Genomic DNA, 24914 nt, shown 5'->3' with positions numbered 1-24914 from the left:
TGTGCTAGCAGGCAGCTTATTCATCTATTGTATATTGGCATCTGCATCACTAAAAACATCACCACAGATGACAGCCTAAGCAGAGAGAGGTGCCCACTCACAATCTTAGAGGTGGTCCCTCTGTGTCAGGGCTGAGACACATTGAAAGCACAGTTGCCAACTTTCACGTGGTAAATAAGCACCCCAACTTTAACAATATGCCAAAAATGAAGCTAATCCCATTTCAAAGCAAGGCCAAAACAAGCCAGTCCTAAGAACCCCAACACTCTAAGTGACTAGATCCCCCCGTGTGCAGTCTGGGACTGTGGTGGGCCCACTGTGCACCCCTGACTCTCTCTTGCCCCGCTTGCCCCTTGCCCCTGCTTGCTGGGAGCCGATCAAAAAAAAGAAGGAACAAGCTACAAGTCAAACAAGCTACAAGCCAAAAATAGCCAACAAGCAACTCACAAGCCAATTAAGCCAAAAACAACCCAAATTTCTACATTTTATTCGCGGGTTTGGCATGTTTGATTGAAAGGACAGCTGGGTGTACTGCTGGAGTGTACTTTTCCTGTGCTGTAATTTCCAGGGCTGTCCTTTTGACCACCTTTCACAGGCACTGAAATACACACTTAAATTCAATCAAACAATGGCTTTCTGCTTTCTGCTGTGTCTTAAGACTGATAATATTTGGGTTAGAGAGAAATATATTGTAAGGTTATTACAGTGCTAAAACGTTATCTGAATTCTTGCTAGTGCTTCAGAAATGTAGTTCAAACAGAATATAAATGTGTCAAGTTCAGTCACTGTCGTTAACCAAATACCGTTTGACTGACAGAATTCCTATATCTTCCTAACTGTGTTTGAAGGGATTTATTTACTTGTCTATCCCTGTACATTAGCAGATAAAAGGAAGGGGGTGGGGAGAGAGAGCCTTTAATTGCTAAGCTTTGGGTAGTGGATCATAGCAGTCTATCTTATGGCTTCAACCCACTGTGGTGGCTGAGTTAGAAAAATCAGTGCTGAAATTAAAGATCCATTTTGAATTAGATTTTTGGCCTTTATGGTGTATATAGAACAGTTGTTTACAGTCAGTAGAGGCATGCTGCATATTAGAGTGGAAGCAAAGAATGTCAGAGTCTCAGACAATAAGGATTCCAGCAAGAGAAGAGCAGGTGGACTTCAGTGAGGATTGTGGCATGTTGGCAGCAATCAGGACATACAGTGCTGAAGGATGCCATCTTGGGGTAGCTTTAATTTCCTGGGTAGACTTGGAAAACACTTTGTTCAGTGGGCTCCTGTGTCTTTTTTAAAAAATGTTTTCAATAGAGCTATACCAGTTTCCACCAGCTGTGAATCTGGCCCACATTTTTTGCTTACATTTTTCTTGGGAGATGAGCTGTAAGACCTTATTGCAAAGACCTTTAATTGTTTCTCCTTTCCTGCAGCAAGAATAACACCTTAAAATAAATACAAAACCAAATGGAGTAGACATTGTACAGTAAATTGCTTCTAGCTGTTGACTTGACACGACTTGCTTTCAGATATGTGCTTTTATTGTGTTAACCATTTCTCTGTGGTTCTTCATACACTTGTAGAGCCTCATTTACATGACATTAATCTTTACTGGGCAAATACAGCAGAAGGGATGCTTCCTTTAACAGAGAAACAGTAGAGCAGATGGCTGTAGATTTTACACAGTTTCTGTATATTTTTACATAGTTAAAGATTTTTAATTGGAGTATTTCATTTTTCCCTGGAACGTAACCCTCATTTCACTTCAGTGGAAACACTGTAGCCATTGTGAACCCAGGTGAACTGTTCACTGCATTGATGCTAAAGCCACCAGTGTCATCATTTTTGCCTACCTCTTGTTTATTTTCACCCTGTTAATCAAATAAGTTGGCACACCTTGTTTGTAAAGCCAAATTCCATTTGCCAGGTGGTAAGTGGGGAAGATAAAATCACAGATTGCTCTGAATAAAACTGCCATGGATGATAACCTCAAATCAAAGCAGGTTCTATTTTTTGTTTACTGTTGTGGTGCAAAATAAGTTTTTTTATGGAAAAGTTAATCTACAGTAAAAAAAAAAAAAGACAGAGCGAGAGAGAGGACCTAAGAAGACGTGTCCAAATTCAAATATTGGCCCAATAACAGAGAGATGCCTCTTCTCCTTTCCTTCCAAACACGCAAGTACACCTTGAATAGTGTTTGCGCACAGATACAAGTGTACGCGCGCACACAGAGAAATAGTCAGCACAGGATGAAAATGGAACAGCAAGAAAACAAAAGATTGAATCATGAAAGCCCATCGATTAGCTTGACACCCATTTTGTTCAGCATTTTGCAGCATTAATCTGAAAACGTCTATGCTTCACAAAAGTTTTCTGAACAATAGGAACTGTCAACTCTGGCAGATTTTACAGACCTGCCATTGTTCCTGCATTGTCTTAAAGCTCTAGGTGGCATGCAAAAAGATTTTTGGCAGTTGTTCAGGAATGGTCTAGTAAAGAGAAGTCACATGTTGCTTACCTCACATATGTCATTTGCAATTAGAGTGCAGCTAAGCACAGAACTTTAGAAGCACACTTAACCCTATCCCGGTGTTTTAATTTTATTGTATCCACTTAATGTTTTTTTTTTCTGAAAAGAACACTTTTGACTGTTCTCAATTACAGAGATCTTAAACCCTGAGGGTTTAAAAGCAAGTCTTACAATACAAATTAGAATGATTTGGAACTGTGTAGTATAAACATACATGTTCAAGTTCGAGTCGTGTCACCCACTTTCTCTCTTACAGTTAGGGCCCGATTCCCATCTGACACAGGTTTTACAGTAAAATTCATAAATTGACAGTAAAGTCATTGATTTCAATTGAACTACTTCTTATTTATACCAGCATGAGAACAGAAGTGGGTTCTTTGAGGGTTTTGGGAGGTAGGGAGGCTTCTAAAACAGTTCATCTATCTCCTCCTTGTAAGACTCATCCAGAATGACCCCAATAACCATTACCAGGTCTGATTATGCCCATATCTAGTGGACAGTCAACTTGGCACCTTCTTTTTGATCAACATACAAATGCCTTCAGTGCTGTGTGGTGGCCTAACTGGTCCATGGTCATCTCAGAAGAGTGCAGCAGCTGCCCTGGGCCATCTTCCTCAATATGCATCAGATCCTTTAAAAAATGTACTTACGATGGGAAGGCAAAGAATATCGCCACAGAGTCAGCCTCACTCCCTTTGGCATCCCACTAATTCACAAAGAGATTTATTGGCCAGTTACTCCCAGCTGTTGACACATCAGACACCAACATTTTTATAAAATCACCCAAAGGCCCATCCCAAACCCCATTCACATGAGAGAGAGAGAGAGAGAGAGAGAGTGTATGGAGTCAGATTCTTGATACAAAAAGAAAAATGCTACTTTCCCCTACCCTCCTGCAATGATCCAGAAACCCCCAAAAACAAACCACAGCCCCTTCTAAATAATAATAATTAATTAATATTACAATAAATAATAAATAAAACCACTGCCATCCACAACATGCATCTTCCAACATATAACATAATCCTATTTCCATCCTCCCAACCAGCACTGGCATTCTTGAGGGGACTGTGATGGACAGCAGCAGGCAGCACTATCATACAGCGGAGCCTTAAATGTTAGAGTTCCCCTATCCCGTCCTGAGGTTCCCAGAGGCTACAATGGATGGCAGCAAGGAGAAGGTGTCAGTGTGTAGAACAGTATAATAGGTACCCCCTCTCTAACTGGAAATGCTGCTCTTTGGTGGGAAGGGGACAGCAGTAGTACCAGCATCAAGCAGTGTAGCCATCTTTATATTAGTTCTCCCGCTCCTGGAAGTAATATCAGGACATTGGGTAACTGTCTGGGAGCTTTCATCTGCTTTCTTTGCTGATGTGGTAGCATGTTTGAAGTGTGTCTGTAGGGGAAAGGGGTGATTCTGGGACCTACAGCTTTCCTCACCCATATTGATCCTCTTCTCTGCCCTGCCTTCCACCATCTAGTGCCCTTCCTCCTTTCCCGGAGGGACTATGCCTATAGTTGGCAAATACTGCCATAGCTGGCAAAGCAGCAGCAATAGCCCCCTTGTATGAGAGGAAGTGTGGTTTATCATTGAGGACACTAGCCTAAAATACAGGAGACCTAGGTTGAAGAACTTGTTCTAGTAATGGAGGCCATATAGAGAGAGACCGATAGCATTATTTCCCTTTTCACAACACTTCTGAGTGCAGTATACGCATTCACTTATAATAAAAATTCAATTATCTCCCCCCACCCCAAATAATGAGGGACATGACGTTCATTTAGAAAAGCAAAGTGGCTGATAAGCAGCGGTCCTGGGTGCCAGTAACCTGCAGAATTTATATGCTCAGTAGGAGAGGCTTCAGAGCTTGCAAACTCTGCAGGAGAGAGCCCTTTTTCTGCAGACTTTACAGTATGAACTCTGCCAGGCTCATCCATTTAATTAATTCAGTGCATAAAGTGTAATGCCTATAAAAACATGCCAAATTCATGGACATATGTGACTTTCAGTAATCAAGAACTTTGGTTAGCTTGGATTTGGAAAGTCAAGGCTCTACTGTATTGTGCTAATTCAATCTTGTAATGTGATAAAAAGAAGATTATTATTAGACCAGTGTCAAATTAATGTGTCAAACAGTGTACTTTGAATCTGAATTGGTGGACTGCATTTGTCAGTGCTATTGTTGTAGTGAAGAAAGTGCTCATTATATAGCTAGGAACCACAGTCTAGTCGTCTTCATTTCTTTTTGTACTTTAGTTTCCTCATAATGTGAAACATCATGCTGAGAAAAGCTTTTACAGGTATATGTTTCAAGATTCACATCCTGAAGCATGTTTGATGCCGCACAAAAGGTTTTTCAAGTGAGGTTTTCGAATATAAGTAAGCTTGCAGCCTGACCTATGGATCCACTTCCAATTTGCACTTCAGAAAAGGTTTCTACCCAGACACCATTACAGCTGATAAAAAGAAAATTAGAAACCATGTCTGTAGCATTTCCATTTTATCCTGGCACCCACAGTAATGAATGGCTAAAGGTGGGGGAGATAGTGAAAAGATTTGAATGGATTCACACTTATAAAAAGAATGCATCCACGGATGCTAAGAATTAATGGAGTAGCTTCAGGGTAAGATACAGCTGATGTGACCGTGTCTTTCTTTCTTTCTTAGCCTCCCCAAGGTAATTTTGCAGAATTGGGGGGGGGGGGAAAACAATGAAAGGTTTTAGATATCCTTCGAAATTGTACTGTGATAACACTCGGATGCTATCTTTGGGCTGGATCATCGATTTGTGATCTAACCTATAGTAAAGGGCAGTGTTGTGTTGTGCTGTCCCTGGAGCAACTCAGGGAGTCAGTCTTCCCCTTCGCCCCCCACCCCCCCACACACACACAGTTTCCCTGCTGCTCTGGGGAGGTAGTGACCTGTGACAGGTCTACACCAGTCACAGCTCATGCTTCCTAAAGCACCGATGTAACTACACCACTGGGCGCATTTGAGGATAGAGTCGAGACTCCGTTCGTCCCCAACCTTTCTTGCGCACCTGTGTGAGAGTGGGACACAGCAACGCTGTGGAGCCTGCTAATCCCAATATATAGGAAGTTAATTTATACCTCAGGGGAGTATAAACTGGGTGACTGGGCAACAAAATGGCTGATTAAATTCAATGTTGATAAATGCAAAGTAATGCACTTTGGAAAACATAATCCCAACTATACATATAAAATGATGGGGTCTAAATTAGCTGTTACCATTTAAGAAAGCTTGGAGTCATGGATTGTTCTCTGAAAACATCCACTCAATGTGCAGCGGCAGTCAAAAAAGCTAACAGAATGTTGGGAATCATTAAGAAAGGGATAGATCAATGGTTCTCAAACTTTTGTATTGGTGACCCCTTTCACATAGCAAGCCTCTGGGTGTGACCCCCCCCCCCATAAATTAAAACCACTTTTTTATATATGTAACACCATTATAAATGCTAGAGGCAAAGTGGGGTTTGGGGTGGAGGCTGACAGCTTGCGACCCCCCATGAAATAACCTCGTGACCCCCTGAGGGGTCCCGACCCCCAGTTTGAGAACCCCCTGGTCTAAGTGCTGATGTGGTTGCCCCATCTCAAAAAAGATATATTGGAATTGGAAAAGCTTCAGAAAAGGGCAACAAAAATGATTAGGGATATGGAATGGCTTCAGTATGAGGAGAGATTAATAAGACTGGGACTTTTCATCTTGGAAAAGAGACAACTAAGGGGGGGATATGATAGAGGTCTATAAAATCATGACTGGTGTGTAGAAAATAAATACGTGTTATTTACTCCTCATAACAGTCAACTTGTAGAACTCTTTGCCAGAGGATGTTGTGAAGGCCAAGACTATAACAAGGGTTCAAAAAAGAACTAAATAAGTTCATGGAGGATAAGTCCATCAATGGCTATTAGCCAGGATGGGGAAGGGATGGTGTCCCTAGCTTTGTTTGCCAGAACCTGGAAAAGGGCAACAGGAATATGTCCAACCAAACTTGGCAACCCTACACAATGTATGTTATGCCCATAAAATCCCACCCTTCTACGCACATGACTGTTCTCGCACACAGATAAGATAAGCAGACATGCACAAACACAGTTTGAGCCAAAAGTTCCAATTTGCACGCACAGGTGCAGTGATTTTAGGCCCTGTTATATGTAGAAGTTTGGCCCAGGATTTTTCTGTCTTTAAATGCTAGAATAAACCATTTTTAAATAGTAATTTAGTAGAACTTTGCAAAACTCTCTGGATTCCATTCATAGTAGTTGTGCAAATGTTTTCTTCTGTTTTGATTCTTATGGGCTATCACTCTCTGAGTCTTCCTTTTGAGTTCCAGGTTTGGTTTAACCTAAAAACCCAAAGGGCAACAACATGGTTTCAAGATAAGTGTGTTCTTAATGTAGGTCCCCTCTATGGTTGAAACCAGGGGAATTGTGCTGGTTTCTAATCAAATAGCCAGGTCATAGGCGGAACTTAAAGTTGATGAAATAATTGATTCTCATATGTTGCACAAACCCATAAATCACCCCATAAATCTTGCTTGCAAGATTACCATTATTTGAGAGTAGTGGGCCTGATCAGTAGTATTGCTCAGACAAAATTCTCACTGATGCTAGTAACAGTTTTGCCTGAATAAGGATCAGGCCCTGTGAATTTAATGACTGTGATTTTTTAATATAATATATATGCAATAAGCCAAAAACTTTTAAATAGAAATTTCTTCACTGGAGCAAATATCAGGCAGTGTAGTGGTACAAACCTGAGCACCAACACTTTGTCACTGATTTTGTAAGACAAAGAAATTGCTGGTTGTATGACAGCTTTTAGGATTACAGAGCAGTGTGCTATGAGGCCTGACCCCAGGAGGAAATACTTGTTTTTTTAAATACTGTTTGGCAATATTGAGTATTGGCTAGTAGATAAGACTTATTTTTCTCAGTAGGAGAAATGTATGATAGATTTGCATCCTGAAAAATATAAGAAAGCACCACAGTTAAATATATACTTTTAAACTTAAACACTAAGGATTTGCTGCTACGTGTTCCAGAAGTTAGTCTGAGTTATGATTTAAACGGATTATTGAACTGAAGATCCCAGAGGTTGTTGTCGTTTGTTGTAGGGTTGAGCTGTATAATTCTTGTGATTGTAGAATTGCGTACATTTCATCGTGACCTCCTCTTCCATATGCAGACACCTGGAGCTGAATTCTGACCCTTTTTGATCATGCACTTGTATTCTAGCCACCACAAGTGCCTGTATAACTTCAGTGCAAATTACTTATGTCTGAGGCACTGGTAAGGGGAGAGTGTTTAGGGGATCAGGGTGCTTACACACATCAGAGCCGGGATATGGATTCTGGAGTTGTCTAAACAAAACAAAAATCCCAGAGTGAAAGGCTGGCCCCATTGAAGTCAATAGCAAAACTCCCATTGACTTTAGTGGAGACTGGATTTTACCCACAATCTTTAGTGAAGGCCTTTTGTCCTGTGGAGGAAAACAGACATCGGGGTGCAGAATGTCAAACTGCACTTTCTGGTAAAGCAAAAGGAAAACTCTGAGGCGCTCACCGTGAGTCAGTGGTTAAAAAAAGCAATAATTTTGGTATATAATGAATGAGTAGAGCTCTTGCTGAAAGCCTGCATCTGAACTCCTCTGACCTGCAGCTTACACTAGTAGAGTACTGTGAGGTTTTTGTTCTTTGAATCAACTGATACAAATAATGATCACTAAAGCAAAGCCTCAAAAGCCCTCGGGACATTTTTTTTTAAAAATCTTTCCACCATTTTTAAAACCACTCTGACCAAACTAGTGATAGTATAACCCCCTGATAAGTGTGTGTTACAGGTGCCCCATCTGTGCTTGCATAGCAGATCATGAGGCTGTTACGGGCCCAGTTATGGAGCACTGGCTTTTGAGCTCCAGTGATAGCGGCTCATGCTTGTAGCTCTGGAGATCATTGGTTCTAACTAAACCCCGGTGTGTTGGCCAAGATGACAGCCATCATATTAGCAACGTAAATAGCCCTTGTGTGGACATTGTTAGTCAATGGTTCCAATGGGCAGTGTTTAATGGATTAGAGAATCCCACAAAAGAGACACAGATGTGTCAAAATAAAGTTAATATTGGATAAATCAGCTTTCATTTTTATCTAGGAACTGCTTACTTAGTGCCAGATTCTACGATCTCTACTTGTGCTAAGTAGTACTTATTCATATGAACAGTCTTATTGATTTCAAGGGGATTCCCCACATGGGGAAATGCTAGCCAATATGAAAAAGGGTTGCAGAACCAAGCCCTTAAGTAAAGTAGGTGAGGTACCTTTGAAAGGAAGAGCAGCATGTGGGACAGAAGTTGCTTTTACTGTAGCTTTAAAATGTCCAACTCCATTGTAGAGGTCTATGAAAATGATCTATCATGCTTCACAAGGGAGAAGAGGGCAATCAGGGTATTTGGATTTGTAAGTCTTGATAAGGAGAAAAGGCATTTATTAAATGCAATGTAAATTCTATAAATAATCTGTTAATACTATGAATTTTATTTTGCCCTACAGTCCTGGAAGGCTCCTTACTAATGCAAAATGCATGGTTATTATTGGAAATGCAAACTTCTCTGAAATTTATAGATCTCTATCGTTACCGGTTATTTTATCAAACCTTGCCTTTGCAAACTTAAACGAGGTCATTTTTCTAACCTATCTTTTTTTTAAAGCATCTTTTGAAAAGAACTCAGTTAAAATGAGCATATTAATACAGCCAAAAATATAAATAAAATGATAAAAAATACAGTTTCCACAAAGCCATTCAACTCATTTTATTTCCCTGCTAAAAACAGTACAGAGTTCTGAAGATTTTTTCTTATACAAGGTTTATGTTGTATGTTTAAAAAGAAAAGAAGATGGAACAGAATAGATTTCTGATACTTTATGTACATTTTTCAGGGTAGATGGACATGGTGATCAAAGTGTGTTTGACTGTTTGACAACAGCACTTCAGTCCTTGAATGAAATTATATCTGCTCTGCTTGTAATCCTGTAGTAATTCAGAACACTTAACCACCGATTTACAAGAGTGATAATCCAAACCCTCTGTGGTCAGTGGTGTATGTCTCATCAAGATCCAACACTGTTCTTCATAGTCTTTAAATAGAGAGTAGTTTAACCTGGCACCTAGTAGAGCATTGGGCTTTAGAAATGACTAGTAGCTAGGCTGGTGGTAAAGCGAATGTGTAGCACCGTGTATAATACACTGCAGTTTGTGAATAATCATGGGGATTTGCTCTTGAAGGTTTTCCACTGACTTCCAGTGGGCATGGGGTCAGGCACCAAATTAGTCAGAGAGATACAAGAAACCCTTGAGTGGTCAATTTTGATATAACCTGCCTGTAGAGGATGTTACCCATGGAGTCATAGAGTTTAAAGCCAGAAGAGACAAGCAGATCATCCCATCTGACTCCTTAAATCTGAGCCATTAAAAACTAATGAGACATTTAAAAGTATATGTACATTTAAAAATACAGTCCATCCAAATTAGCTGGGGGACACAAATTTTATCCAGATGTTTGGGAGTTAGGATAATTGAGGGGGCAGGAGCCAGTCAGCAGCTGGGTGGCCTCCCCTTCAGCTTGGGGCATACTTTCCTCCTCCTGGCTGGAGGTCTCTGCTCTGCCCTGCTCACTCACTGATGTGACAATGGGGCTGCAGAGTGCTCCCTGTGCTGCTGCAGAGCTGGTGACACCCGATCTCTGCAGGTAAAAGGTGCTGGGCAGAGCGGAGACCCCAGCCAGGACCACAGCCTTCCCTGCACCTTGTGCCTGCAGGCATCGAGTGTCACCGGCCCTATGGCAGCACCGGGAGCCCTCAGCAGCTCCACTGTTATGGCCCCGCTCACTCGCTCCTGTGACAGCAGGATAATTGATACAAGGCCAGAGAACATAATTTTCAGCATATGTACATAACTCCTCACATATTTCCCATGTATGCATCTTGCAGTGATTATGATGAGCAGTGTGACACAGGCTTTCATTAGATACCTTACTTGACATTCTTTTGGTGATCCCTGAGGATCTATATACCCCTGTGCCCTCAGCCAGTGGGCATCAGGAGGTCCTTACAAGCACACTACTGCATCTCAGGTTGTTGTTGTTTGTTTAGTTTGTTTTTTGTTTTTTGGTGAAGTAATGGTGCTTAAGAAAGAAGAAGATGGAAATACAACAGGGAAGAAGAGCTCTCTCAGCATGAAAAACGGTAGACCTTTGAGGTTTCTGCACTTCTCACCTTTTTTTCCTACCTAATAGTAGCAGTTGATGTAGTAATGGATGCTGTTCATTGGTAAGCCTGAAGTATACAGTTACATTTAGAACCTGACAGCTTTATCTTTCTGGAACATGAACATTGCTTGCCAACTTACAACTGAAACAATTAGCTAGAAAACATAAAGAAGCTTCATAAAAACGTAATTCTTCTCCAGTTAAAGGATACATTTATAGAATTTGTTTAAAAAGAGAAAAAGGGTGAACAAATCTCCAAGAACTTAGTTGCTTAACCAGATCTTTTGGGCTATATTTCAAGGTCTTAAAACATCAACTTATATAACATTAAACTTATTTAAGATTGTAAAATAAAAGATTAGCTCCTGCTTTGATGAACCAGACTGGTGCTGTATAGGAAAAGGAAAAGCAGAGAAAGGCTGTTACCGCAGGCACCCACTGGTTCTATTAAAGACAGCTACTGAAGGGAGACGTTCAAGCTAATCTAAGCTTACATAGGTCTTTGTTTATTCTTAGTTCTGAGCCATTCTACTGTTCTCATACACTCTCTTGACCCTTTTGCGGCTGTTTCTCAGGGCCAAATTCATCTCTGCTGCAGCTCCAACTCCACTGAAGAGAATGAAGTTACCCCAGATACAAATTTAACCCTCAGAGCCTGATCCTGAGACATGCTGAACTTCCATAATTCCTTTTGTCTTTGGACATATGTGTCTAATAAAAATGTACTGCATCCATAGTGTGGACCCACACTCTGCTTCTCTCAGGATAGTGGAGCTTAAGGTGCTCTGCACGTCTTAGCTTCTCCACACTGGTGCACACAGGTATGGCAGAAATGGCTGCAAATGAGCACTGAGCCCCTTATTATCCCCTTTGCCTCTGCCAGTGGACAGCACATTGCTCTGGTGGATCTTGCCTGGGGATGAGAATCTCAGTTTCCTACCCATATGATCGGATGGATTGGTTTGGCTTCTTTGGGGGCTTTTCGTTGCTAATTGTTACTCCCTTTGAAGCGACATTTATTGCCAATGTTTAGACTTGGCCAGGAAGGAGAATGTTGTCTGATGTAGGGGTGGAGCTGAGGGGGAATTAAACCATGTGATTTAGAAGTCTCCCTTGTAGAAAATGTTGAAATGCCACATGCAATTTTCTGCATTTTAGATTTCAAAACATTTCAGAACAAAAGAACCTAGGTTCTGATACGTTTACTTACACTTAGTAGCACCGTAGTCCACAAGTAGTGCCATTGACTTCTGGGTGGAATAAGGTACTATTTATTCAACATGAGTAAGGATGTCAGAATCTGGCCCACAGTAACCCTAGTTCTCTGAAAATCTCTACTAAAATAACCTCCTTCATCAAGCTGTCCATAAAACAATGGTCACCCTTATTATATCTCCCTTGTATTTCTTCCTCCTCTTCTTCTTCTTACCCTTTCCTCTTCTTTCTCTTTCCTTTTCCTGGGGCTCCTTCATCTGTTTGTTGGTGTAACTGTTTGATTATTCAGCCAACCTATAGTATCCTTTGTACAGCATGTCTTTAAAAAGTGGAAGGCTATGAAATGTGCTGTCAAAGGCTGTATTAATGTCTAATATGTTTTCCATGGATTCAAGAGAATCTTGATGTGTTTAAATAATTGTCTGTTCTTTTGTATTGGAACACTTGGCCAAGTCTGTAATCATTCAACTACTTCATCTGTTTCTGATTTAGAGGTAAGCAGATGAGTAGCATATTTGGGGTCTTGAACCCTCTCTTGCCAATCTGCAGGTCCAAACCAGCTTCATTCTAGAAAAGAAAAAAAAATGATCTGGGAAGTGCTTTGTTAAGTGGACTTCTCATTATTACTCATGTTATAGTTGGCCTGCTAAACCCAGGGTTGTGAGTTCAATCCTTGAGGGGGCCACTTAAGGATCTGGGGCAAAATCAGTACTTGGTCCTGCTAGTGAAGGCAGGGGGCTGGACTCAATGACCTTGAAAGGTCCCTTCCAGTTCTAGGAGATAGGATATCTCCATTTATTTATTTTTTTTAATCTAAATAAATCAGATAGATAAAGGGTGGAAGAAAGGAAGTATTATCCCATCTGTAAAAATGGGGACCTGAGGCAGAGAAGGATTCAGAGACTTGCCACAAGTTCATCCAAAAAGAATGTGGCAGAGCCAGAATTTTGGACCCACATCCCCTATGCCTCAATGCATTAACCACAGAACCATCCTTCCTCCCAGTTGCTTTTGGCATCTTGAGAGAAAGCCGCTCAGGCCACATCCGAAAGAAGGTCCTTGGTCAGATTTTAACTCAGTCCTTATTGAAACAATGAAAGTTGGCCATATTGTGCCATCTGTTTTTAAGCAGGATTTTGATGCATGGCTTGATATGGTCTTTGAGTATGGACTTTGGGACGTGGCCTCTGGTTTTGAATTAGTCCAGATATTAGAGCATAAGCCATACCTCCGTGGCGTCTCAGTCACCCCAGTATTGTAGGACATGGTTTCAAATTGTTACCACTCTGGCCAAATATTACTCAGCAGCATTCAGATTGTTCTAAGCCCCCATTTTAGCAGAAAAAAAAATAATTCAGAGTATGCAAACTGAAAATGCTAGGAAAGGTTAAAAGGTGCCAGGCCCACATTGGCATCTGTTGTCCCAGTAAAGTGGGTCATTTGTAATTGAACAATTTGGAGAGGAGTCCAGTAACAAAAATGTTCAAATTCTTAGGGTCTAGATGCATGCCAGATGACTAATTGAACAATTTGGAGAGGAGTCCAGTAACAAAAATGTTCAAATTCTTAGGGTCTAGATGCATGCCAGATGACTCGGGCTCTAGTCCAGGACTGTCTTTTATTAACCCTCAGTGTACGGTACCTCCTCATTACCATCACTATGACTTTATCTCTTCACTTCAGGGATTGTACTTCCTGCTACCATCTCTGACATCATTAGCTGTCTTAAATGTCTGTGATGCTGCTTCACTAGCATAGTCTGCTCGGAATGGTGCTTGGTTTTGTTTTCTGATGCAGCAGGGGCAAACATTGGCTGTGCCCTCCTAGCACAGAAAGGGACCAATTCTATCCACCTGGCACAAGAGTGGAATCCACTAATAGTGAATTCAAGTGCAGCAAAATTCTGTTAAGTGGTGTGAAAGTCCCAGTTCTGCTTACAGAGATCCTTCTGATTAGAAAGATATTGTTGTGTTATTTAAAAAAAAATGGATTGTACTCTCTAAAGTGAGTGAGTGAGTTAAGGAGCCTAGGAAGGTAGAAACTGGGAAGCTATGTGGGTGGTGTGTGAATTGTGGGCATCTTCTTTCATAAACACTCATCTGTTGGTCCACATAACGTGCTCTACAGCAGATCTGCAGATAGTAAGAATTGGTTCATCCACAATTGCCTAGAACAGGAGACTAGAGAGATGGCAAGGAGGAAAAGGAGTTCTTGTGCTGTATAATTTTTGTGCTAGAAATGGCATCTTTCATATTTCGACATCTCTGCTTTGTTACGAGAGGCAGGTACTGACATGCCACATCCCCACTTCACACAACAGATAAAAGTCATGTACACAGTTCCATTTCTTTGAGAAGTGGCTTTCTTGTGAGCGCTCTAACATCTATCCTGGGGCAATTTATAGACCTTGTCTAAGAGCAGAAAATACTCTGTTGTGGATTTGACGTGCTTTTTAAACAATATTCAAAAGCAATCCGAAACCATTCTACATGAGTGGGTCCCTTCTGAGAATCATGGCGGAGGAGAAAATTATGTAATGAGGGAGAGAAGTATCCTTGTTCCACCTCTCCTTCTTTCCCTCCCCATTAAGCATTGGTCTAAGTCAGTGGTTCTCAAACTTTTGTACTGGTGACCCCTTCCACATCGCAAGCCTCTGAGTGCGACCCCCCCCCATTATAAATGAAAAACACTTTTTAATATATTTAACACCATTATAAATGCTGGAGGTGAAGCGGGGTTTGCAGTGGAGGCTGACAGCTCGCGACCGCCCATGTAATAACTTCACGACCCCCTGAGGGGTCCTGACCCCCAGTTTGAGAACCCCTGGTCTAAGTAAAATAATTTATTATAATTAATATTAAAACAAAAACAAAGAACTCTCCTGAAAGACCTTATTGTGGTTTTCTACTGTCCCTGTTTACCTGTTACCTCCTGTCATTTACATATATCTTACACTGCAATATATGTATAATGTCCTATTTACATTAGTATTTGCTCCAGAGGTTACTGACGTGACAGTCACTTCTTTAAACTGTTTATTGAAAAATGCTGCTATTGCTCCTTAATGCTTCATTGATCTTAAACCCTCCCCTTCTTAATCCAGCCCCAGTCTGTGAGCTCACGGTATATGTAAAGATTGTGATCAGGTGATTGTGCAGAATGCTTACCTTCAGGCTTCTGATAACTCATTTGAATTTGAAACTGAAGTCCTTTCAGGAACTGGTTTTAAAACCTTAGCTACTACAGCACTGATGACAGCATTTATGCTGAATATAACTGGAAACATAATGTAACCAAAAGTAAACTGTTGCATACTGATTGCCATTTATCTTCATCTCTGATTTACCAAAAATAATAATAATAATAATAAAAAAAAAGTGAATTCAGAGAGCACAAAAGGCTCTGGGAAATGAAGTCCTTTGGATATCCACAGAGCAGACAGTACAGGGAACATCCAAGCAAGCTTCGCTGCCCCATCAGTTTGCCTCAACCCTGACCTTAATGGGCTACTTACAGGGATGAGATATTAGTTCCTTCTCCATGTCCACTTAGTCCTAGGTCTTGCTGCTGGAGCTGCTTGCTCAGGGGACAGTTGCGTGGTTTTGTGATGTAGACACCTATCTGTGAGGAACTGGACTGAGATCACCAACTCATTTCACTCCTGCAACTTAACAGCTGTAGATTTTGTCTAAGGACAAATGTGGAAGTTTTTCCCAAGAAAGTTTCCCCTCTGCTTATGCAGAAGATAATGGCTGCATGCATGGTAGTAACAGTACCAGCCAGATTTTCAGCAGAGCAGCCTCTCCTGGTTTTCACATAAAATCTCAGCCTGGCCTTGGCAGGGGAATGTTGTGGAACTGCTGCTGCAGAAACAAGAAGACTGAATTAGACTCTTTAACTTTGACAGCCCTTTAACTTCACAGCAACGTTGGCGGATCCCAAAGGCCCTATGCAAGCCAGATGCACTCGTACTGTACAATTAATATAACCAGCCCTTGTGGGGAGGGGACATATTTAAAAAATGCAACAGTATTTTCTTTAGAAAAAAGTCCACAATTGACATGAAAAGCAGTAATGCCATGAAAATGGCAAAGATGGATTGCAAAATTTGACAGTACCGGCAGGTAAATATTGGCTTTGCGCAAACAAGTTTCTATAAATAACCCGTCTGCTCCAGAAACTCCACAGATGGCAGCAGGGCTGCTGGGGTATTGATTTACCCAATGTGCTCAGTGTAGAAAAGCACAGCTGTCAGCTTTTGTTCTGAACGTTGCTGCAGCTCCTGCTGAGAGCTATGTGCCTGTTCACCATTTTTCTTTGGCAAGTAGAGATGGAGATTAAGAACATGAAAGATGAAATTGGAAGTGGGGGGAGTCAAAAAGACTAATAATAAATGAGCAAGTGCAAAGTGGAACTCTGACTATGTTTTCTTTAGGCCAGAAGCCTGGAAGAGCCTATCTACGCTACCTAATCTATATTGGGTAATTTGAAAGAGCCTGTCCTTGTGGTACACAAGAGTCCAGGCCACTGAGACATGAAGGGGGCAAGAAAAAAAGCATGAGGAAATTCAAAGGATTTTGTAAAATAATAGGGAGAGGCTGGACTTCGGGGGTACGGAAACCTAGTATTCCACCCTAGTCCTTGCCCACAAGTGCAAACTCTGTCCACAATCCCACAGTAGCTGGATATGACCTAGAAAAGAACAGCAATAAAATAGGCATAACATTTAAACTGTCACCATTAGGTTTAATGCAGTGTAGTTGTAGCCGTATCAGTCCCAGGATATTAGATAGACAAGGTGGTTGAGATAATATCTTCTATTGGAAAAATTTCTGTAGGTGAGAGAGACAAGAGCTCTGTGTGGCTTGAAAGCTTTATCAGAAGTTGGTCTGATAAAAGATCATTAGGATTTTGCAGAACAGTCTGAATTTCTTGTTCAGCTCTGACTTCAGGGTCAGACATTCCACCACCAGACTATTAATGTAAGCTTTTCTTTGCAAACATAATAATTGGGAACATTTTTTTAAAGGGACCATAAAGTTAAAAATCTCATCTCCCTGAATGTGTTTCAGTAACTGACATTCAATATTACTCTCATTGAAAGATTTATTTAAAATAATTTTTCAGGTTTGTTTACTTTGTGCATTTCAGCAATTTGTGTATAGTCAGTTTCACGATTTCTCCTGCAATCAGTTAAGCTTCAGTACAGCAAAGCACATAAGCATTAGCTAAAGTTTAAACATGTGAGTAGTTCCATTGTCTTCAGTCAGACTACTTACTGTATTTTAAGTTAAGCACATGTTTAAATGCTTTGCTGGATGGAGGCTTATATTAACATCTCCTGTTGTTTTAATGAGTCTTTCACCCACAGAGAAAAATAGTTTTAACATAGAAAAACATAAATCAATGGTACATCCTTACTTTAAATTCTGAGTTTACTTTTCATCCCTCTATCTCAAATAGATTTAGTAAAAATAGAAATGGTCAAATCAGAAAGAATTAGTCATCTGGGAAATTGGAGAGAGCTTTCTATGTGAGGAGAGACTGAAAAGACTGGACTATGCAAATAGCTTAGTATGCAAATAGATTAGTAAGATATTTAAAAGTAGTTGACATTTCTATAAGTAAGGATAGCATCTGCCGTTAAAGTAGTTAATCCTCCTGTGCCAGGACACAATTCATTAAGAATATCAAGAAGAAATTTCTATGCAATCTATGATAACATATTACTGGACTAAAGGACCATTGCTGTTCATTTCCTGGCAGACTTTTCCTGTGCTCCACTGATTTTCAATTTTCTGTACAGTAAATAGGTAACAGGAATTCTTACATTTATCCTTTAAGAAAAGGTTTTTTTTATTTTATCCAAAGCTGTTCTTTCTCATCATGATATGTTAGACTGCCCAACAATAAAATAACATTCATCTGTCTTTATACCCAGGCAATCCCTTCTTTTTAGCCCACTTCATGTTGGTTTGCTCATGCTTGTTAAAACATCATGTCTTCCAAAGTTTCTTCAGCTCTGACAGCACATGACAGCTTCTGTGGCTAGTTAGATGCTGTGATGGCCATAAACTTTGAAATGACTCAAGTATGATGTACCGAAGATAAAAATAAATATTTATTTTTAGTCTACATGTATCATACTGTTCCTGAAAACATCTCAATTAGTTTCTTTAGATATTTCTCTCACACTGTATAAATATGTTATTTTAATGTAACCTAGATAATCATGAGCCATCCCTGAAGTCAGACTCTTCTCTCTCTCTCTCTCGCTCTTGAAATCTCACTTCTTCTGTCACAAGCTTCTTCAGAGGGATAAAATACCAGCCTGTGTCTCGTCAGAGACAAAAGAAAAATGCATCTTGTAAAAATATAACACAATGTGATGCCATTAATAATGGTTTCATTCTAATTAGGGGCTTGTTGACTGATGTTCCAGCAAACTAACATTTTCCTCCCAATCTAGTTTCAAGTAGCATTCACAGTATTTAATTTTAAAACAATGTGGAAGATGATTTTGCGTAGTGACATAAGATTGAGTGGAGATTTCTACACTTGCTTGGTATTTTTACTGCGTTGGTTACTCTGTTCTTTTTTTTTTAATCTAAATTGGAGGTGCGAGGGACACGTTTTCAAAGAAAGCAAGCTCAAACTCCTCACAACAATGGGTTAAATCTTCGGCTTCTGTAAATTGTAATAGCTCCATTGTTGGATCTGTTAAGGATCTGCCTTAATGAACATATGCATAGATAAAATGTAGGGTTGGACATCTTTTTCTGTTTAGGAAATAAGAGAAAATGAGTTTGTGATCCTTACTAGATATTGGTCCATGATACAAAACCATCACAGTTGGACACAACATGATTAGCAGTCTCAGGAGAAATTTGGAATTGCAACAGTAGAACTGATGCAGGCTAGTACTGAGGTGCCTTGGCAACACTGTGCAGGAAAAAATCAGAGGTTAAGATGGGAAATTGTTCTTCTGTCTCGTGAGTACTTGCCTGTGGAATCTTATGAGAACTGTCTCCTGTCCATTTCAACATGTATGTTAAACCCCAATGTGAGATCATGAATCATTGTAGACTCCAGTGCCAACAGGATACAGATTAGTCACCTTTCCTCCTTCATCTTCATGCCAAAAAAACATTACCCGGCTTTCTCAGTGCCTGAGTGAAATTAAGCACCCAGATGAAGAATAGTTTGTTGAAACTTAATCCAGATAAATTAGAGGCAGTGCTTGTGGGAAGAGGTAATTGTTGTGAATAACTAGCCAAATCCTGGCTTTGTTCTCAGTTGAGACCATCTATTCTACAGTCATCAAAGCAGTCCTCCTGGATTATTCGAGGATATTATCAGTAGGCAGAAGTGACTTCTACCATCTAAAGTGTTTGGTGTAGTCCTAACCACTGTGATCTGTATGTTTGTTACTTCCAAACCTGACTACTGCACATTATTGTGGCTGGGGATAAAAGTGAATGACACAAAGAATCTTCAGATGGTACAGTATGCAGCAGCCATCTTCCAGCTAACACAGGATGGCAAGAACACATCGCCCTGTTGCTCGACTCACTGAACTGTGACTTCCTGTCTATCGCTAAATCCAGTTTATGGTCCTTGATTTGATCTTTAAGACCATTGATGGGGCTGGGGCCCCAGCTTTCCCAAGGACTGGATGCTTTTCATGATCCCCTCCATAAACTTATCAATCTCATTCTTGAAGCCAGTCAGGTTTTTTTGTCCTCGCTATTCCCCTTGGAGGGCTGTTCCAGAATTTCAGTCATCTGATGGTTAGAAACTGTTGTCTAATTTCAAGCCTAAACTTATTGATGGCCAGTTTATACCACTTTGTTTTTGTGTCCACATTGGCACTTAACTTAAATAACTCCTCTCCCTGCCTGGTATTTATCCCTCTGATTATCTATAGAGAGAAATCATGTCTTCTCTCAGCCTTCTGTTGCTTAGGCTAAACAAGCCAAGCTCTTTGAGTCTCCTCTCGTAAGGTAGGTTTTCCATTCCTCTGATCATCCTAGTAGCCCTTCTCTGCACCTGTTCCAGTTTGAATTCATCCTTCTGAAACATGGGAGACCAGAATTGCACACAGTATTCCAGATGAGGTCTCATGAGTGCCTTGTATAATGGTACTAACACTTCCCTGTCTATACTGGAAATACTTGACCTGATGCATCCTAGGACTGCATTACCCTTTTTCATGGCCACATCACACTGGCAGCTCACAGTCATCCTGTGATCAACCAATACTCCTAAGTCTTTCTCCTCCCCTGATTTCCATCACTTCCATCCAACTGATAAATCACCATCTTACAGCAAAGATTCTTATCGTTAGTCCCTAAGTGCACTTTCAATTTTCATCCCATTTCTATTACTCCAGTTTTTAAGGTCATCCAGATCTTCTTGTATGATATTTTGGTCCTCCTCCATATTGGCAATTCCTCCCAACTTTGTGTCATCTGCAAATTTTATTGACGCACTCTCACTTTTTGTGCCAAGGTCATTAATAAAAATGTTAAATAAAATATGTCCCAAGACCAATCCCTGAGAAACTCCACTAGTAACCTCCCTCCAGCTTGACAGTTCATCTTTCAGTATGATCCACTGTAATCTCCCCTTTAACCAGGTTCTTATCCGTCTTTCATTTCTCATATTAATCCCCATCTTCTCCAATTTAACTAATGATTTCCCATGTGGAACGAATCAAATGCCTTACTGAAATCCGGGTAGATTATATCTGCTGCATTTCCTTTGTCTAAAAAATCAGTTATCTCCTCAAAGGAGATTAGGTTGGTCTGGCACGATCTACCTTTTGTAAAACCATGTTGTATTTTATCCCAAACTCTGCAATTATTTCACGTATATCAATAAAGTAAACTGTACACAATGACTATGTTTCTGCAATGAAATTCTAGACGAGATAGAAGACACTATGTTTCTTTATCCTTCTAACCTCATTTGCATTGGACAAGTGTATGCCAAATAAAAGAGATTACCTCACCCATCTTGTTTCTCAAACATAAAAATAATCATTTTCCAGCTCCAGAGAAGTGAGAGCTCATCTCCCAATTCTGCAATTACAGTGCCTATGGCAACATATTTAATAAGTACACAGGCTGAATAGTGATTAACCTAGGAAGACATTAACTTACTGTAACACACAGCTAGTTTAGAAGGATAAACATTATACACTCAACTTCCCAAGGAAATAATGTGAAGAATGCACAGGACAGTTGGTAGTACATGCATATATGGAGCCAGAAATGCCCTGTTTCCATTAGGACAATAAGCTACATTCATTACCAAACAATGGCTCACATTTGTATTATGTAAAAATGGTGAGTCTGACATTTTTCTGAATGTATAAAAGATAATAAGAATTAACATGCAATTATTGCACTGTTCAAATATTAAATGAATTCCTTTCTATTTTTTTAAAAAATATTCTGTTTTCACATCAGTATGAATCTGCCGAGTAAAATCACTGAACATAAGGGATGAAGAAACTTTGTCTTTTGGGGGACTGTACTTTTTATAGATTCATAGATTCCAAGGCCAAAAGGGACCATTGTGATCTTCTAGTCTGACCTTTTATATAACACAAGCCATAGGACTTACTGTGGCAGTAAGCCAGCTTCTGAGAAAACCCATAGTCTAAATGAATTCTGGATGAATACCGATGTTGCGATAGGATGGTATGATGAAACTGGCATGTAGCTGATTTGCAACTGCTAGCAGCCAATATTTCCGGTGGGACACTAGATGGGGAGGGCTCTGAATTACTACAGAGAATTCTTTCCCAGGTATCTAGCTGGTGCGTCTTGCCCACATGCTCAGGGTTTAACTAATCACCATATTTGGGATTGAGAAGGAATTTTGCCCAGGGCCAGATTGGCAGAGATGCTGTGGGTTTTTCATCTTCCTCTGCAGCATGGAACATGGGTCACTTGCAACTTTAAATTAGTGTAAATTGTGGATTCTCTGTAACTTGAAGTCTTTAAATCATGATTTGAGGACTTCGGTAACCCATCCAGAAGTTAGGGGTCTATTACAGGAGTAGGTGGTTGAGGTTCTGTGCAGGAGGTCAGACTAGAGGATCATGATGTTCCCTTCTGGCCCTAAAGTTTATGAGCCTATGAGTTTGGTGATGATTGTGTGATAAGGGACAAAGCTTCGCTTACTGGCTTTCTTAGCATTGCCTCACGAGATTGTTTCACAAAGCTTACGTTCTTATGTATAATTAGAAAGTAGAATACATACCTTTTCTTTACCCCAAAGTGAGTAAAAATCATTTTGAGTATTGCTCCTCCCCCTACCCCACCACCTCAATGTTTTATTCACAGATCCACCCCCAACCTTTTGAACCATTTCTAAAAGCACACTGCCTCCCAAGCACTGCATAGTAAATCAGGTTGCTCTGGTTCAAATCCAGAGTTGATTTTTGTCCTTTATTTCATTTTTTTTTTTTAAAGAAGGGAGAAGTCATCTTAAGATTAAACTGTGCAACTGGAACATCATCGTGGTTTCTTAGCTAAGATGTTTTGTGATGAGCCGTTGACCTACATGTCTAATGTGTACCCTATGCCCTTGCCCTATATCTGGATTATAAATGTCATAGAGACAGGATGGCCATTTTTCTGAGGTTTCTGAAACTTCTTGTATGTAAGAGAAATTTTGACTTATGCATCTTCATTAGATCACCTTGAATTCGTAAAACCCAGATGAAAAGGCTGAAATTTAGGCTAGTTGATTATCTATTCATCAAGTTATTTGAAAAGTATTTACATAATAATAAATAGCTTCTAGACTCTGCTGTTTACAAGCCTTTGTATGCTTTGAATGTCTACATTATGTGTGCACCTGGCATGATTATAACCCACGAGAAGATCTATCCTGGAAACTGTTTCCTCTTTTGAAATTACCAAAGATACACGTTTTCCACGTATCTGAACCATATTGCTGAATTAAAAAATCAACTTCAGTAGTTAACTTTGCCCAGAAACTGGACAAAATGAATGCAAACCCAAAGCCTTTGTGTTTGAGCCTTTTGTACATTAATGTTCTGGAAAAGTTGTTCACATCGAAGAAGTGCAAGCAAACCCGAGGAGCTGCATTTCTTAATCGTGTACTTTGTCCTCTGATGAGTGTTATATTGATGAGTGTGAGGAAGTTTACTTATGTAATTCCATTAAAGCTCATGGGTTTTATGGCTCAATAGGAGAATGGAACCCCTTAGGTCTTTATGCCATGGTTAGCCTTTCTAATATTGTTCAAAGCTACACATTTTTCCCCTTTAAAATTCTCTGTGGAAACAGATTTATGCGATTGGTTTTTCTTTGACTAATTTCTGCAAGTTGCTTACTTATGATTGTTTTAAGTTTTGTTAAGGGATATGTCTGGACACCTTCAACAACAGACAAAGAAATTTTTTTTTCATTTAATTGAATGTATTTATTATTTGAGCCAGTGTGGCATTTGCACTTTAATTGCCGTTATTTATTTAAAATTCAAATCTTAATATCAAACTTTTAAAAAAGAATGCAGATTTGATGAAGCCAGTATTTGAGAGGCCTAAATGCTGATGTCACTGTTTTGGGCCCCCAGCAAGCTATTTTCAAACTGTGTGTTGATGGAAAGGTCTGAAGTTTAATATTTCCAAAAACACAGACTGGCTGTAACCTGCTGCACAGTGGTGCATGTATCTATAGCAGAGAAAATATTCACAGCTCTGGAAAATCTAGCAAAAAAAGGTAATTTTCTCAACAAATGAATGAACTGGCAAAAAAAAAATCTGACTTTTCATCTGAATTTTTAATAGCATTTAAGGTTAAAAAGAGTGACTGTGCAGTCACTTCTCCTTGTAATGACCAGGGACTATCTGCTCTGTCCTCACTTTGGAAGCAGAGACAGCCCCAAAGGGTCCAGCCCATATTTTACACTGAACACAGTGAAAATTCAAAGTTTCCAGTTCATTTGGAACATTAGACTTCTATGCTAACTAGAACAGTATAAAATAGATCCAGTAAGTGTTGGCTAAGGCATGAAGACATGAAGAGGGGAGAAATACTTGGTGGCCAGGAAAGAGTCTCAAGAAAGTTTTTTAAAATTAAATTTGAGATGAGAGATGGCTGGTCAGAACTGTAGCATAACTAGAGCTGGTCAAAAAATAAGAAATTTTCCCTAAAATTTTCATGAAAATGTTGCCACTTTTCTCATTGACAAATTTTGAAATTCAAATGTTTTTGACCAGCTCTAAATGTAAATTTACAAAGCTTATTGGTGATAAAAACTGCTATATAAATGCTAAAGATTTGCCCTCTATACTGTGATGCAGACGGGTAACCAACGCATCAAATGTGCATCTTTTTACCCTCCCTTTCTCCATGTATTTCTAGTGCACTATTTACCCCTGTGACGGGGTCCCCGGGATGCAACCTGCGCTGTGGGACTGCTGAGCCCTTCAAATTTACCAACCTGGGCTGCCTCTGACTCTGTAATGCTGATGTCAAGCTACAAGCCTCTGACAGGCACTGCACTTACTGAGACATCCACAGGCAGGGACATACCCAACTGTGTTACATGAATGATTTCCCAGTCACGCATGAACCATCAATAGAGAGGCTCCAGCCAATTCCCCCCAGCTCCCCAGCCTTGCACCCCAGAACTGTACCATCTTGCACTGGTCAGAAGCCTGGCCAGTGTAAGCACATTATCTAGTTCACCACTCCAACAAAAGGATAGTGGATGTGCAACAGCCCTTGTTAACCTGAGCTGAGATTTCCCAAGCACTTCAACCAAAACACGCTGTTTGAGGTAAAATATAAAACAGATTTATTAACTACAGAAAGATAGATTTTTAAGTGATTATAAGTGGTAGGC

At 40.1% G+C, this 24914-nt stretch overlaps 1 protein-coding gene across 5 annotated transcripts in view; it reads left to right on the top strand.

Annotated features, from left to right (window-relative positions):
• Positions 1 to 24914, top strand: part of ELMO1 (engulfment and cell motility 1) — a 471086-nt gene that overhangs the window by 366020 nt on the left and 80152 nt on the right. The window lies entirely within an intron of this gene.

Source organism: Chrysemys picta, chromosome 2 (assembly GCF_011386835.1).
Source record: "Chrysemys picta bellii isolate R12L10 chromosome 2, ASM1138683v2, whole genome shotgun sequence".
NCBI lineage: Eukaryota > Metazoa > Chordata > Testudines > Emydidae > Chrysemys > Chrysemys picta.
Note: the sequence above shows the minus strand (reverse complement) of the source record. Positions and strands in the feature narration are given on the sequence as shown.